The sequence below is a fragment of the Cherax quadricarinatus genome, chromosome 10 (assembly GCF_038502225.1).
Source record: "Cherax quadricarinatus isolate ZL_2023a chromosome 10, ASM3850222v1, whole genome shotgun sequence".
NCBI lineage: Eukaryota > Metazoa > Arthropoda > Malacostraca > Decapoda > Parastacidae > Cherax > Cherax quadricarinatus.
This window is the reverse complement of record NC_091301.1, coordinates 31,793,987-31,809,060: the sequence shown is the minus strand read 5'-3', so window position 1 is coordinate 31,809,060 and position 15,074 is coordinate 31,793,987. Positions and strand designations below refer to the sequence as shown.

Genomic DNA, 15,074 nt, shown 5'->3' with positions numbered 1-15,074 from the left:
GTTGAACGACGGGGCCCCATCATCAACTCTCAGTAACCTGGTTCGCTGGTTGGGGGAGATAGCCTGTAAATGAGGGTGTGTACATGCGCCGAATAAAGGTTACGTACTCTTTGCATGCCACACCCCCACCCCGAGAAGGCTCAGGATTAGGCTGCCACCTCCCAGTGGTAACCGTGCCGCCATGGCACAAAATAATGGGACCACCTTTCCTCTCAACCATCCAACTCTTAGATAGAGCTCAGCTTTTCTCGTGACCAAAAGCCAAACCCTAAACTCAGAGTGAGACAGGAGTCAGTTGGGCTAGCATAGGTCCAAGTTACAGGCGGACGGTAGCCCGCATCCCCTCACTAAAAAAAAACCCCACACCAGGGGATAAAAAAAAAGAGCTTAAAAGGGGTTACCACAAGTAACCTAACATCCTAACCTAAGTAAATAATGGTATTAGACTCTAGATAAAGAGTCTGCCAACATATTTTCTTTGCCGGCAATATATTTAATTCTGATGGAATAGGGTTGCAGCCTTAGCGTCCAGCGCATGACCTTGTGTTGTGGTTCTTCATGGTTTGGAGATATACTAGAGGATTGTGATCACTGTAGACTGTGACCACCTGCGATGTCTGGCCCACATAAACATCGAAATGCTCCAAAGCCAGTACCAGCGCGAGGGCTTCTTTTTCGATGGTAGAGTAAGCCCTCTGATGCGGCTGGAACTTGGCTGAAAAGTATACTACAGGCTGCAACTCCTCATTCTCGTTTTGTAATAGTACTGCCCCAACCCCAGACTCACAAGCATCAACCTGTAATGAAAAAGGTTTGGAGAAGTCTGGAGACAAAAGAATGGGTGCAGTACACAATAATCTTTTTGCTCTGTGAAAAGAATTTTGACAATCTGGGGTCCAATTAAAGGGAACTTTGTGACTGGTAAGAGAGGTAAGAGGGGCTACAATCTCTGAGAAATTCTTACAGAATCTTCTGTAAAATCCTCTCATGCCTAGGAAACGTTGAAGAGATTTCCTATCATGAGGAACTGGATAATCTTTAATAGCAAGAACTTTAGCAAGTTTAGGAGCAACTTTACTACTACCTACTTCATGGCCTAGAAAAGTGACAGTGGCCTGGCCAAAGGAAGATTTAGGTAAATTAACTGTTAAATGTGAACTCTGAAAGGTCTCAAAAAGAGCCTTAAGTCTAAGTAGGTGTTGATCCCAAGTATCAGACACCACAACAGTATCATCTAGGTACGCTGCCGTGCCTTCAAGTCCTTTAACCCTTTGACTGTTTCCGACGTATAAATACGTCTTACGAGCCAATGTTTCTGACGTATTTATACGCACAAATTCTAGCGGCTTCAAATCGCGCGCCAAAGGCCTGGTAGGCCTACACGGGAGAGAATGGGTCTCAGTGGTCGGTGTGCACCCTGTGAAAAAAATCTGGGACCTAGCGATGCATTGTGGGAACGCCATGTTGTCAGTCCATTTTCACCATGCCTCTCGGTAAGAAGTTCCTCACTCCTCGGCGGATTGGAGGTCTTTTGTTCCCAAGTGATAGCTCTAACAGCGATGAAAATGTCAGTGACAGTGAATTCAAGGGTTTTCAAGTGAGTGTTACCGAAAAAAGTGCCCAGGATAACGTAAATAGTGACGAAAACCCAGATGACCCACAACCTTCGACCTCTGGTGCTGTGCCGGCTTGTTCACATTCACCTTCGCCTGTACCAGGACGAAAGAGGAAACTATTTGGTCGTGTACAACACCCTGATGATAGCAGTGATAGTGATAGTGATAGTGATAGTGATTTCAAGGTCATTGAAAGCAGTTCTAGTGACAGTGAGAGTGAATATTCCCCAGTGAAGCGCCAGTATGTACGACGTAGCATGCGGTCTGGTAGTGTTTCATATGTTGTTCCAAGGGGAAGGAGAAACTCTGGGAGCACATCCCGTGGCCCAACACCACGACCTGATAGTGAAGATGACGATATTGTAACGATGGGTATGAATGGTGACAGTGAGGGAGGAGGCAGTGGTGGTGATAGTGAGGGTGGCACGGCCCATGTGGCACCATCACTGGGCCACGCTACTAGCCACGCGGCTGACTCAGCAGAACAACCAGCCTCACCCTACCCCACACTGCCACAACCTGCACCACCACAACCTGCACAGCCACAACCACGGTACAATATCCAGACCCCACCAGCAGACCGCATCTGGGATTGGCAGGACGGTGACGAGTTTGTTCCCAGTCCCCATGACTTTGATGAAACACAAAGTGGAATAAAGCCATCTTGTCCACTTGGGAACAATGCCAGTGAACTGGACTGCTTTGAGTTATTCTTCGATGAACCCCTGATGGACATCATTGTCAGGGAAACCAACACATACTGTGAATACACCATGGCAAATACAATTCTCTCACCAAAATCACGGCTACACAAGTGGAAGGAGACAACTGTGGCAGAGATGTACCTGTTTTTTGCCACAATAATGCTTATGCCACATGTGTATAAGCACACTGTCACCACATACTGGACAACAGATCGCCTGATTTCAACTCCAGGTTTTAGTGACATTATAGGTGTCAATCGTTTCCTGATACTGTTGCGTATGTTACACTTTTCAGACAAAACCAGGCCTGACAGAAGCGACAGGTTATATAAGATAAGAAATGTGTTTATGTACCTGAAACAAAAGTGCTGCATGTATTTTTATCCCTTCAGGAAGCTTGTTATTGATGAGTCCTTGATTTTATTCAAAGGAAGACTCTCATTCAAGCAATATATACCAAGCAAGAGGAAACGCTTTGGTATAAAGCTATTTGTACTGTGTGATTGCAGAAGTGGTCTTGTTTTAGATATTATTGTGTACACTGGCAGTAATACTTTGAGAGATACCATGAAGTTATTGGGTATCTCTGGTGATGTGGTTCGAACAATGATGGAACCATATCTTGGTAAGGGGCATATGTTATTTACTGATAACTGGTACACAAGCCCCTTACTCAGTGATTTCTTGCGAGTGAACTTGACAGACGTGTGTGGCACAGTGCGTGGTAATCGCAAACATATGCCAAGGTTCGACGCTGGCACTCGCAGAGGTGAGGTGCAAGCCTTTGCTGCCAATGACATCATGGCATTTCGGTGGCATGACAAACGTGATGTCACATTGTTGACATCAGTTCACACAAACGAAATGGTACCCAGTGGCAGGGACAACAGAGAGACCAATGAACCCATTCTAAAGCCTGCAGCTGTCATGGACTACAACCTCAATATGCGCTTAGTGGACAAATGTGACATGCAGATTGGGTTTGCAGACTGTGTACGCAAGAGTTATAAGTGGTATATCAAACTTTTTTTCCATCTTGTTGATATCTCTATGCTAAATGCTTATAACATATACAAGTTGAAGACCAACAAAACACCAAAATATGGTGAATTTTGCCTGTCAGTAATCAGACAAATAATTGCAAAGTACAAAGGAGCAACTCCTGCAATAGACCAGCGCCCACAGACGTCATCTCGTTTGAGGCCTGGTGATCACTACCCCATACAACTGCCTCCTACTACTGCCAAGAAAAATGCTCAGAAGAGGTGTTATGTATGTATGCATACCACAAAACGCCCACAAACACGCAGAGACACTCGTTTTATGTGTGAGGAGTGTGAAGTGCCCCTCTGCATATACCCATGTTTCAAAGAGTTCCACAAGCTGCAGCAGTTCTAGGAACATGGTTAGTGACTGTACATATGTATATATATTATGGAACACTAGTAATAAACATTGTTTTGTATTGTTTGTTTGTGTAAACAAAGTGTATACACAAACTAATAGTGATAAAGTTTGTTCTGTTATTGTGTTGTAAATAATGAGTGTATATTTGAACAATGCACCTTACATTGGTCTCACAGGCCACATAAGTTACCTGGAAAAGAAAAATATTGAAAAATGCAAGAAACCTTTGAATTAGAGTAAATAAAAGAATACCGGGTGGGCGGCAGTCGCCGCTGTTGCCGTACGCACGTCAATTTCTGCAAACTTTGCGGCTCTATATCTCGGTAAGTACTGATGGCAAAAATTTTTTTTTAGGCTTAAAACACTAGTAAAAATATTCCTAACATTTTCATAAGAAAAAATATTTTTTTTTTTTTTCGAATATTTGGCGACATAGAATGACAGTTTCAGAGAGGGCCCTGAAACAGTCAAAGGGTTAATAGCCTGATGGATAAGTTTCTGGAATGAAGAGGGGGAATTTTTCATTCCAAAGAGGGTAACTGTATATTGATAATGACCTCCTGGAATTACGAAGGCAGAGATTTCCTTCGCCCTATCTGTCAAAGGTACCTGATAGTAACCTTTAAGGAGATCTAACTTGGACACAAAAGTAGCCTTACCCACAAAGTCAATTACATCATCCAGACGAGGAAGAGGGTAAGCATCTGTAATTGTGACCTCATTCACCTTACGGTAGTCTGTACACATACGAAACCCTCCATCAGCCTTCTTAACAAGGATGCACGGTGAAGCCCATGGACTAGATGACTCCTCCACTAAACCATGCTTTAACAGAAATTCTACTTCCTGCTGAAGTAGCCTCTGCTTTTCAGGATTAGCTCTGTAGGGGGAGAGTTTAATTGGTTTAGAGTTTCCCACATCTACATCATGATAACCTAATGTACATTTTTTCGGCACATCCGAAAAAATATTAGGATATGACTGTAGAAGCTCAGTTAAACTTGTTGCTTGTGTTTCAGATAGTCCCTCCATTAAAGGGCTAGGGTCCTTGAGGAGGACAGAATTTGAAAGTCTAACATTAATTTCAGGGATAGAGTGCAAAGAATCAGAGTCGTCCTCAGAGGTAGAGGACAGAGTCATTACTGGGACTGGTGTATGAAAAGATTTTAATTTATTAATGTGATAAGTTTTAGTTTTTGAGGTCTTATCAATGGGAGCTACCACATAATTTACGTCAGATAATCTACTTACAATTTGCATAGGTCCCGTAAATCTAACTTTCAAGGTGTGGCCAGGTATAGGTTCCTGCACCAACACCTTGTCTCCTGGATGGAAGGAGCAGAATTGTGCACTTCTGTCATACCTCTGTTTCATCTTACTTTGAGCTGTCTTTAGGTTAGCCTTGGCTAACTGACGTGCCACCTGCAACCTTGAAGACGGGTTGTAGAGTGTTGAGCTAACGTGTTCTCCCATCCATCCTTCTTTGAGCACCCGAAGAGGACCTCATACATTGTGCCCAAAGATCAGCTCAAATGGACTATACCCTGTAGACTCTTGCACCGTTTCTCGTACTGAGAACAGCAACAAAGGTACTGATTCATCCCAGTCTGTAGGAAAGTGCATGGAAAAAGTTTTCATCATGGTTTTTAACGTCTGATGGAATCTTTCCAAGGCGCCTTGGGACTGAGGATGATAGGCAGTGGATAAGTTGTGGATTATCCCTAGCCTAGTTAATGCTTCCCTAAATGCTTTGGCAGTGAAGCTAGCACCTTGATCACTTTGAATAGTTTTAGGAATGCCAAAACAAGAAATAAATTTGGTTAAAGCCTTGAGAATAGCTTTAGTATTAATACTACGCATGGGAATTGCTTCAGGATACAGTGGACCCCGCATACTGTCGCCATCACATAAAGTACAATCCGCATACCGCTCGCTTTTATCGCAAAAATTTTGCCTCGCATACCGCTCAAAAACCCGCTCACCGCTCTTCGTCCGAGACGCGTCCAATGTGCGCCCTTAGCCAGCCTCACATGTGCCGCCGGTGGCATTGTTTACCAGCCAGCCTCCGCGGTAACATCCAAGCATACAATCGGAACATTTCGTATTATTACAGTGTTTTTGGTGATTTTATCTGCAAAATAAGTGACCATGGGCCCCAAGAAAGCTTCTAGTGCCAACCCTACAGCAATAAGGGTGAGAATTACTATAGAGATGAAAAAGATCATTGATAAGTATGAAAGTGGAGTGCGTGTCTCCGAGCTGGCCAGGTTGTATAATAAACCCCAATCAACCATTGCTACTATTGGTGGTACAGCTGCTGCTGCTGCTGTACCACCATCAGCTGCTGCTGCTGCTGCTGCTGCTGCTGTAGCACCGTCAGCTGCTGCTGCTGTTGTACCACCGTCAGCTGCTGCTGCTGCTGCTGCTGCTGCTGTAGTACTGTCTGCTGCTGCTGTAGTACCGTCTGCTGCTGCTGTAGCATTGTCTGCTGCTGCTGTAGCACTGTCAGCTGCTGCTGCTGTACCACTGTCAGCTGCTGCTGCTGCTGCTGTAGTACCGTCTGCTGCTGCTGTAGTACCGTCTGCTGCTGCTGTAGCATCGTCTGCTGCTGCTGTAGCACTGTCAGCTGCTGCTGTACCACCGTCAGCTGCTGCTGCTGCTGCTGTAGTACCGTCTGCTGCTGCTGTAGTACCGTCTGCTGCTGCTGTAGCATCATCTGCTGCTGCTGTAGCACTGTCAGCTGCTGCTGCTGCTGTACCACCGTCAGCTGCTGCTGCTGCTGCTGTAGTACCGTCTGCTGCTGCTGTAGTACCGTCTGCTGCTGCTGTAGTACCGTCTGCTGCTGCTGTAGCATCATCTGCTGCTGCTGTAGCACTGTCAGCTGCTGCTGCTGCTGTACCACCGTCAGCTGCTGCTGCTGCTGCTGTAGTACCGTCTGCTGCTGCTGTAGTACCGTCTGCTGCTGCTGTAGCATCGTCTGCTGCTACTGTAGCACTGTCAGCTGCTGCTGCTGCTGTACCACCGTCAGCTGCTGCTGCTGCTGCTGTAGTACTGTCTGCTGCTGCTGTAGTACCGTCTGCTGCTGCTGTAGCATCGTCTGCTGCTGCTGTAGCACTGTCAGCTGCTGCTGTAGCACTGTCAGCTGCTGCTGCTGCTGTAGCACTGTCAGCTGCTGCTGCTGCTGCTGTAGCACCGTTGTTGGTGTGGCTTATTGAGAATACCAAGAAACAATTAACCCCAGAGGATTTGCCACCCAGGATAACCCAGGATGCAACCCACACCAGTCGACTAACACCCAGGTGAACAGGGAAAAATGCCTGGAACTAGTGCTCATATTGGTGAATTTAAAGCCAGCAAAGGTTGGTTTGAGAGATTTAAGAATCGTAGTGGCATACACAGTGTGATAAGGCCTGTTCTGGAAGAAAATGCCAAACAGGACCTACAGTACTCAGGAGGAAAAGGCACTCCCAGGACACAGTGTCTTATCAGTCACTGCTGCATCTTCAATAAAGGTAAGTGTCATTTATTCTTCATTTAGTAGAGTAGTACATGCACAATATATATTGTGCATGTACTACTCTACTATTGTGCATGTATCCTTCTCTTTGTGTGTAGGAAAATGTATATTTCATGTGGTAAAATTTTTTTTTTCATACTTTTGGGTGTCTTGCACGGATTAATTTGATTTCCATTATTTCTTATGGGGAAAATTCATTTGCATACCGATCATTTCGCATAACAATGAGCCCTCTTGCACGGATTAAAGTCGCTATGCAGGGGTCCACTGTATCTGGTTACTCTATCCATAATCGTAAATAAATACTGATTTCCAGACTTTGACCTAGGTAGTGGACCTACACAATCTATAATTAAATCTATAATTAAATCAGCAGGTATAGGTTGGAGAGGTGCAGGTTTAATGGAATGTCCAGGTTTCCCTACTTGCTGACATTCTCGGAAACACCTAATATGATGCTTCACATCCTGCTTTAATTTTGGCCAATAAAATTCTTTTGTGATTCTATACAAGGTTTTTGTAATTCCTAAGTGACCTCCTAATGAAGTAGTATGAGCTATATTTAATATTTGAGGTCTATACTTTGTTGGAACCACTAACCTGTCAGACAATTGCCGGCCCTCTATCTCCTTACCAGTCTCAGTGCAGATCAAATAATCTTTTTTAAGTTCATACTTGACCGGATGATCCAAAGAGGATTTACCCATGGCTGCCTGAAAGGCGAATTTTAAAGAAGGGTCCTTTCGTTGTTCCTCCCGGAAGAACAGTCCCTCAGGCATGTTAACAAATATATATGCCAATCCTGCAACCTGGGAATAGGAAGGCTTGATTGGGGTCTGTTCACTTGATCTACAAGGCTCTGGCCAGTTTTCCTCATAAAACAAAGTGGCTATTCCGAGATCGGAGTCGTCCAATGGTAGGTCAACATTCTCGCCAGACAACCCTTGGGATGTTGCCCGAGTTATGGCCAACACCGGAGAAGAATTAATCATTATAGGTTCAGGACACACACTAGCAGTAGTAATGTTATTACCCAGTAATAACATGGCATCTTTCATGGGGAATCCTTTGGAGACACCCACAGTCAAGTACCCAGTGTAATATTTGCACTGTACATAAATTTTATGCAAAGGGACAGAATATATAGCTCCTCCAAATGCTTCCAATAAAACAGAGGAATTCAAGGAAGTGTTCTTTGAAAGGGGTAATATTCCTTCTCTTATAAGTGAGCAATATGCTCCAGTATCTCTAAAGATTTTGACTTCAGTTGTTTCTGAGTTTTCTTGAAGGGAAATAAGACTCTTGCAATAATAAGGGGCAATACCTTTTTCTACTTCTCTCGGGGACATGTTACTAGGGATATTAGAGATTTTCCCAATGGGTTGGGGTTTATGGGGGCAGTTGGGACGGATATGACCTACTTTGTTACAGAGGAAGCAGACGACAGGCTTGCCCTTTACTCCCTGCTGACGTTGCAACTGGTGTTGCTCTGGCTGGTGTCTCTCTGGATACTGTTGTCGAGATGCACCATGAGTAGTTTGTCTCTCAGCAGGTGGACCATAAGTTGAGAAGCGCGGCTCACCAGGTGACTTAGTTGGCTGACGTAGACATTCTCCCTCTGGCTGGCACTTCATTCTCCAAGGTTGACGATCTCTGCTCATGCCAGGCTGTTGAAAAGAGAGACGGGACTGCTCGGACAAGGAGCAGTTAGTTTCGAAGGTATCAGCCAACCTGGCTGCCTCCAATGCAGTGGTTAAGTCACAATCCTGCAGAAAGACTCGAACCTCTGGTCCCACAGACTCCAGCAGGTTATCAATCAGAATAAACTGTACCAGCTCCTCAAAGGAGGTGACACCACTTGCTTTATACCAGCTGGTAAAAGCTTTGGTTTGCTGTCTCACAAAATCCACCAGGGATTGACCAAGCTGCCGCCTGCTTAGTTTGAAAAGCTTACGGTACTTAGCTGGGATACATGTATATGCTCCCAACACTGTGGTCTTCACTACTTGATAATCAGAAAATTCAGCGTCATTTAATACTGACGTAAATTCCTGTGCCTTACCAAACAATGCTGTATGAACCAATGATGCCCAATGCTGTTCCGGCCACCTCAAGGCTCGAGCCTGATTTTCGAAGCTTTCGAAAAATTGTTCTGGTTCGGCCTCATTGAAGCGGGGAACAAACTGTACTGCTTTCTGTAAACTAAAATCATTTACAGAATGCGAAAACTGCCTCCTCTCTCTTTCCCTATCAAATTCTTCCCTTGCGAATGCTCTCTGTTCCCTAGTCTGCTCAAGATTGATTTTTGCCAGCTCAAGTGCCAACGCCGCTGATTCACTTCTAGACAACCATGCTGCACTAGACGGACCATTTTGCTCCATTGGTGTATCATCTTCCTCCTGCGAGAACATAGTAGTTTTTGCCCTAGCTCCCGTAGAGGGAGGAGTCTGATGTGCCATCTCTTCTTCTCGAAGTTTGTCAGCAATCATTGAACGCAGTTGCGCAGCCGTGAGCGTGCGTTTATATTTAATGCCAATGGAACGAGCAATTTGCCAACAACGCTGTAGGGACAATTTAGGTAGGTTATGCAAAGTACATGTATATGCCGACACCAGACGTCTGACTCGTCTAGGTAGCATAAGTTATTCGCTATGCACAGTACGATTGCAGAATAGCCCAACGTAATGTTATTTGCAGAACACGCTTAGCTATGCACAGCACAATTGCAGAATACCCCAACGTAACATGTTAATTTGCAGAACACGCTTAGCTATGCACAGTAAGTTTGCAGAATACGCATACAAGTTGAATACACAATAGCAAAGTTGGCCTCAACTGACATGCAAAATTTGTAAAGCAATGCCAGACAGCAAGCTACACACTGTTCTACAAGATTGACCGTAGCGAAGCGAGCACACCGAACAAGCTAGTAGCGAGCTGTTGAACGATCACACAATAGCAAGGCTGACCATAACAAAGTAACTGACACGCAAAGTTTGTAAAGCATTGGCAAAGCTAATGCAATGCCAGACAGCAAGCTGCACAATGTTCCTGCTACCAGCTTCACCCTAGGCTCAACCCTTTCTCTAAGTCCAGCTCCAGCTCTCGGACAGGCTACCCATATTACAACCCAGGAGTCCAAATGGCTTGTTATCCTGGGTGTAAAGGGAGCAAAATAAACACAGCAGAAAAAGTTTTGATTTATATTACCCTTCACCAATTTAGAACAGCAATATGTACACTATATACAGTGATAGCTATTAGTGCACTCCACGGTAAGCAAGGCAGAAATAGAAGCCACAAGATAGCAGACCGTGCTTCAACCAGCTCTAGAATGGGAATGACAAGGGCAGACAGGAGAGTGGTACCCACATAACCTCTGTGATTGCCAAAACCATCTTCTTATTGGCTGGAACCTGGTCACTAGTTGAACGATGGGGCCCCATCATCAACTCTCAGTAACCTGGTTCGCTGGTTGGGGGAGATAGCCTGTAAATGAGGGTGTGTACATGCGCCGAATAAAGGTTACGTACTCTTTGCATGCCACAGAGTCATAAAGTGCCTAGGGGAATGTGAGACACTCAGGTCTCATCCAAGGAAGAGGAAGTCAGGTTCAATTCTTTGAATCAAGAGCCCATCACTGGCATTAATTAGGAACCTCCCTATAGTGGTCTGTGTGAGATGGACTCCAAAAATATTTATATATCCTCTGCTCCTTCCATTTGCATAATCAGGGTTATAATGAGAGGAAACAAGATATAATATTAATACACTGTTATACATGTGCATCAATATGATTGTTAACCCTTTGACTGTCGCAAGCCCCTTTCTGAAACTCATTCTATGTCAAAAAAATTATTTTTTCTCATGAAATGATAGAGAATCTTTTCCCGATGGTAATGACACCAAAAGTGCGAAATTTGATTGAAAACCTACGGAATTACGCTCCCGCGAAGTTAGTGATCTTGGCGACATATACGTATCGGTGATTTTGCCGACTTTGAGCCCTATTTTCAGCCAATTCCATTGTTTCAGTTGATCGAACTCATAGCTATTTTTTTAGAACTCCATTTTTTCTATCAATTGAGTACAAGAAACTGCCCATTTACCAATTTCAACTACCCAATAAAGTCAGAAATTGGCAATTTGGCCAATTTCATGCAAATTAAAAAAGATTCCAATTTCAAAATAGGGTCCAAAATAAACAATGCAGACATTCTTGGCACTAAAATAAAATATCCTCTGTTCATTAGGCATGTCTCTAGGCCCCTCTTATATTACTCTTCCTTTCTATTTTGATTTTTTATTCACACAAAAAATAGAAGATTTACTGTTATGCAGACTACTGCATTATTGTAAGAATGGTATAAATAATATCAGTGGAATAGTGAAAGAATATTAGGCTCCCCAGTTGATGTGTATTGGACGTGTGGTTTGATTTGCTTACTCTTGAGCATTGATAAAAATTGAACATTTCTGCTACTTTGAGCTCAATTTCAAGGTTGTTTTCATCATGAAACTAATCAGAATCATCTCTATTTCTGTAATATGTTTGCCATTCTATCAAATGAGACCAAGAAAACAAAAATCCAATCATAAATACTATACGAAAATGCACCTCAAAGTCGGCGTTTTAACCCAAAAACACGGTCAGTTTTTTTTTCTCGTTATGCACTGCGTGCTGCAGGATTTTTTATACAGTGCACACAGACCACACAGACCCATTCTCTCACATGTGGACCTACCAGCTTTCTCCTGCTTGATTTGAAGCCGCTAGAATTATTGAGTATACAGTGGAACCTTTACTTGCAAGTTTAATCAGTTCCATAACCTTGCTTGCAACTGGATTTGCTCATTTGCAGAGTCAATTTTCCTCATTTAAATAAATTGAAATGCAATTACATGTAACCCATTCCAGTGGAATTCTGTACTTCAATAATTTCGCTAATATCAACTTTACGGCTTATTTATCTATCACAGTTCATCTAATATGACATAACAAACAATATAAATAACATAGAAACCTGATATATACTCTGGAATGAATAAAATATGTCATATGTGGCAGCGGTGGCGGCCGACGAGAGTTTGTCTGGAGACAGGACAAAATACTCCTTGAATATTTTGCAATCATCAACTCTGCGGCTTATTTATCTATCACAGTTCATCTAATATGATATAGTAAACAATATAAATAACATTGAAACCTGATATATACTCCAGAATGCATAAAATATGTCATTATGTAACAGGTGGAGGCGGCCACAACTGCTCCCTCTTTGTTGTGGTAAACACTGCCATCTAGTGATGGCCTTTTGAAATCATCTGTTATTATAATTATTATTATGTAGTACATTATTATTATATATGTATTATTGTTATATGTATTATATTATTATTATTATTATTGTATTATATTATTATACTGTTATTATTATATGAATTATTATTATACATATGATTATTATTATTATTATTATTATTATTACATTAAGAAACATCTTTCCATCATACATTGCCCAAGTTTCAATAAGATAGTCCAGCAAACAAATGAGATACAATTCCCTTGATCAAGAGCAAGAGCCCCTCACCAGCATCAAGGAACCTGCCTTGAGATCTGCTTGCTTATGGAAATTTTGCTTGCGTATTGAAGAAAAAAAAATTGATCCATCAACTGCTCGTATTTGGAAAAACTTGCACGTGGATGCGCTCGCAAGTAGAGGTTCTGAAACACTGGCTCGTAAGATGTATACAGTGGACCCTCGCCTAACGATATTAATCTGTTCCTGAGAGCTCATTGTTAGCCGAAATTATCGTTAGCCGAGTTAATTTTCCTCATAAGGAATAATGGAAATCCAATTAATCCGTTCCAGACAGCCAAAAGTGTTAATTTTTTTTTTTCATGAAATATACATTTCCCTACAAAGAAAACAATAAGACATGCACAATAATTACATAAATAAATGTTAAAATGACACTTACCTTTATTGAAGAGTATTGATGAGTGATGAGACACTGTTTTTCTTGAACACTGGGATTTTCAGAGTGATACACCAGTAAAGACTTCACTTTGTAATCCCCACTAGCATTATAACAAAACATGAGAGTTAGCCTGTCTTTCATAGGCTTGTGTCCTGGGAGTGCCTTTTCCTCCTGAGTAATGTAGGTCCTGTTTGGCATTTTCTTCCAGAACAGGCCTGTTTCGTCACAATTGAACACTTGTTGGGGGATGAATTTTTCAGCTTCGCCATGCCTTATCACACTGTGTATGCCACTACAATTCTTAAATCTCTCAAACCAACCTTTGCTGGCCTTAAATTCACCAATATGAGCACTAGTTCCAGGCATTTTTTCCTGTTCTCCTGGGTGTTAGTTGACTGTTGTGGGTCGCATCCTGGGGGACAAGATTAAGGATCCCAATGGAAATAAGTTACAGTCCTCGATGATGCACTGGCTTTCTTGGGTTATCCTGGGTGGCTAACCCTCTGGGGTTAATCATTTCTCGGTAATAGCTTCACGTTAAGCCACACCAACAACATTCTCTCCACCTCTTTGAGTAGTACAGCTGATGGTGGTGGAGCAACAGCTGACTGTGGTGCAGCAACAGCTGATTGTGGTGGAGCAACAGCTGACTGTGGTGCAGCAGCAGCTGACTGATCCAGCAACAGCTGACTGGTCTAGCAACAGCTAACCATGGTGCAGCAACAGCTGACTGGTCCAGCAACAGCTGGCCATGGTGCAGCAACAGCTGACTGGTCCAGCAACAGCTGACAGTGGTGCAGCAGCAGCTGACTGTGGTGCAACAGCAGCTGACTATGGTGCAGCAGCAGCTACTGTGCTGCAGCAGTAGCTGATCGTGGTGCAGCAACAGCTGACTGGTCCAGCAACAGCTGACTGTGGTGCAGCAGCAGCTGACCATGGTGCAGCAACAGCTGACGGTGGTGCAGCAGACTGGTGCAGCAACAGCTGACGGTGGTGCAGCAGACTGGTGTAGCAACAGCTGACGGTGGTGCAGCAGACTGGTGCAGCAACAGCTGACCGTGGTGCAGCAACACCTGACTGCGGTATGATAGTATTTCTCACCCTTTTTACCACAGGGCTGGCACAAGAAGCTTTCTTTGGGCCCATGGTGGCTTATTTAGCAGTTACAAGCACTATAAACAATGGAATAATACAAAATGTATCGAGTGTATGCATGCAACCGGCCACCCTGGCTTGTAAACAACAACGGCAGTGCTGGATGGACAGGTTCGGGATGAGTCATGTTGGTCAGAAACAGCTGACAGTGGTGCAGCAGCAGCTGACTGTGGTGCAACAGCAGCTGACCGTAGTGCAGCAGGAGCTGACTGTGGTGCAGCAGCAGCTGACCGTGGTGCAGGAGCAGCTCACCATGGTTCAGCAACAGCTGACTGTGGTGCAGCAGCAGCTGACTGTGGTGCAGCAGCAGCTACAGTGGTTCAGCAACAGCTGACTGTGGTGCAGCAGCAGTTGACCATGGTGCAGCAACAGCTGATGGTGGTGCAGTAGACTGGTGCAGCAACAGCTGACCATGGTGCAGCAACACCTGACTGCAGTATGATAGTATTTCTCACCCTTTTTACCACAGGGCTGGCACTAGAAGCTTTCTTTAGGCCCATGGTGGCTTATTTAGCAGTTACAAGCACTATAAACAATGGAATAATACAAAATGTATCGAATGTATGCATGCAACCAGCCACCCTGGCTTGTAAGCAATGATGGTAAGGCAGCTGAAGCGCTCAGGCTGGACGTACAGGTATGGGAGGAATAATGTTGGGCAAGTTTTTTATCGTTAAGCGGGCCAAAATTTTT

General features: G+C 43.7%; 1 protein-coding gene across 3 annotated transcripts in view; it reads left to right on the top strand.

Annotated features, from left to right (window-relative positions):
• Positions 1-15,074, top strand: part of LOC128688024 (uncharacterized) — a 232,074-nt gene that overhangs the window by 84,730 nt on the left and 132,270 nt on the right. The gene's annotated exons all lie outside the window — the stretch shown is intronic.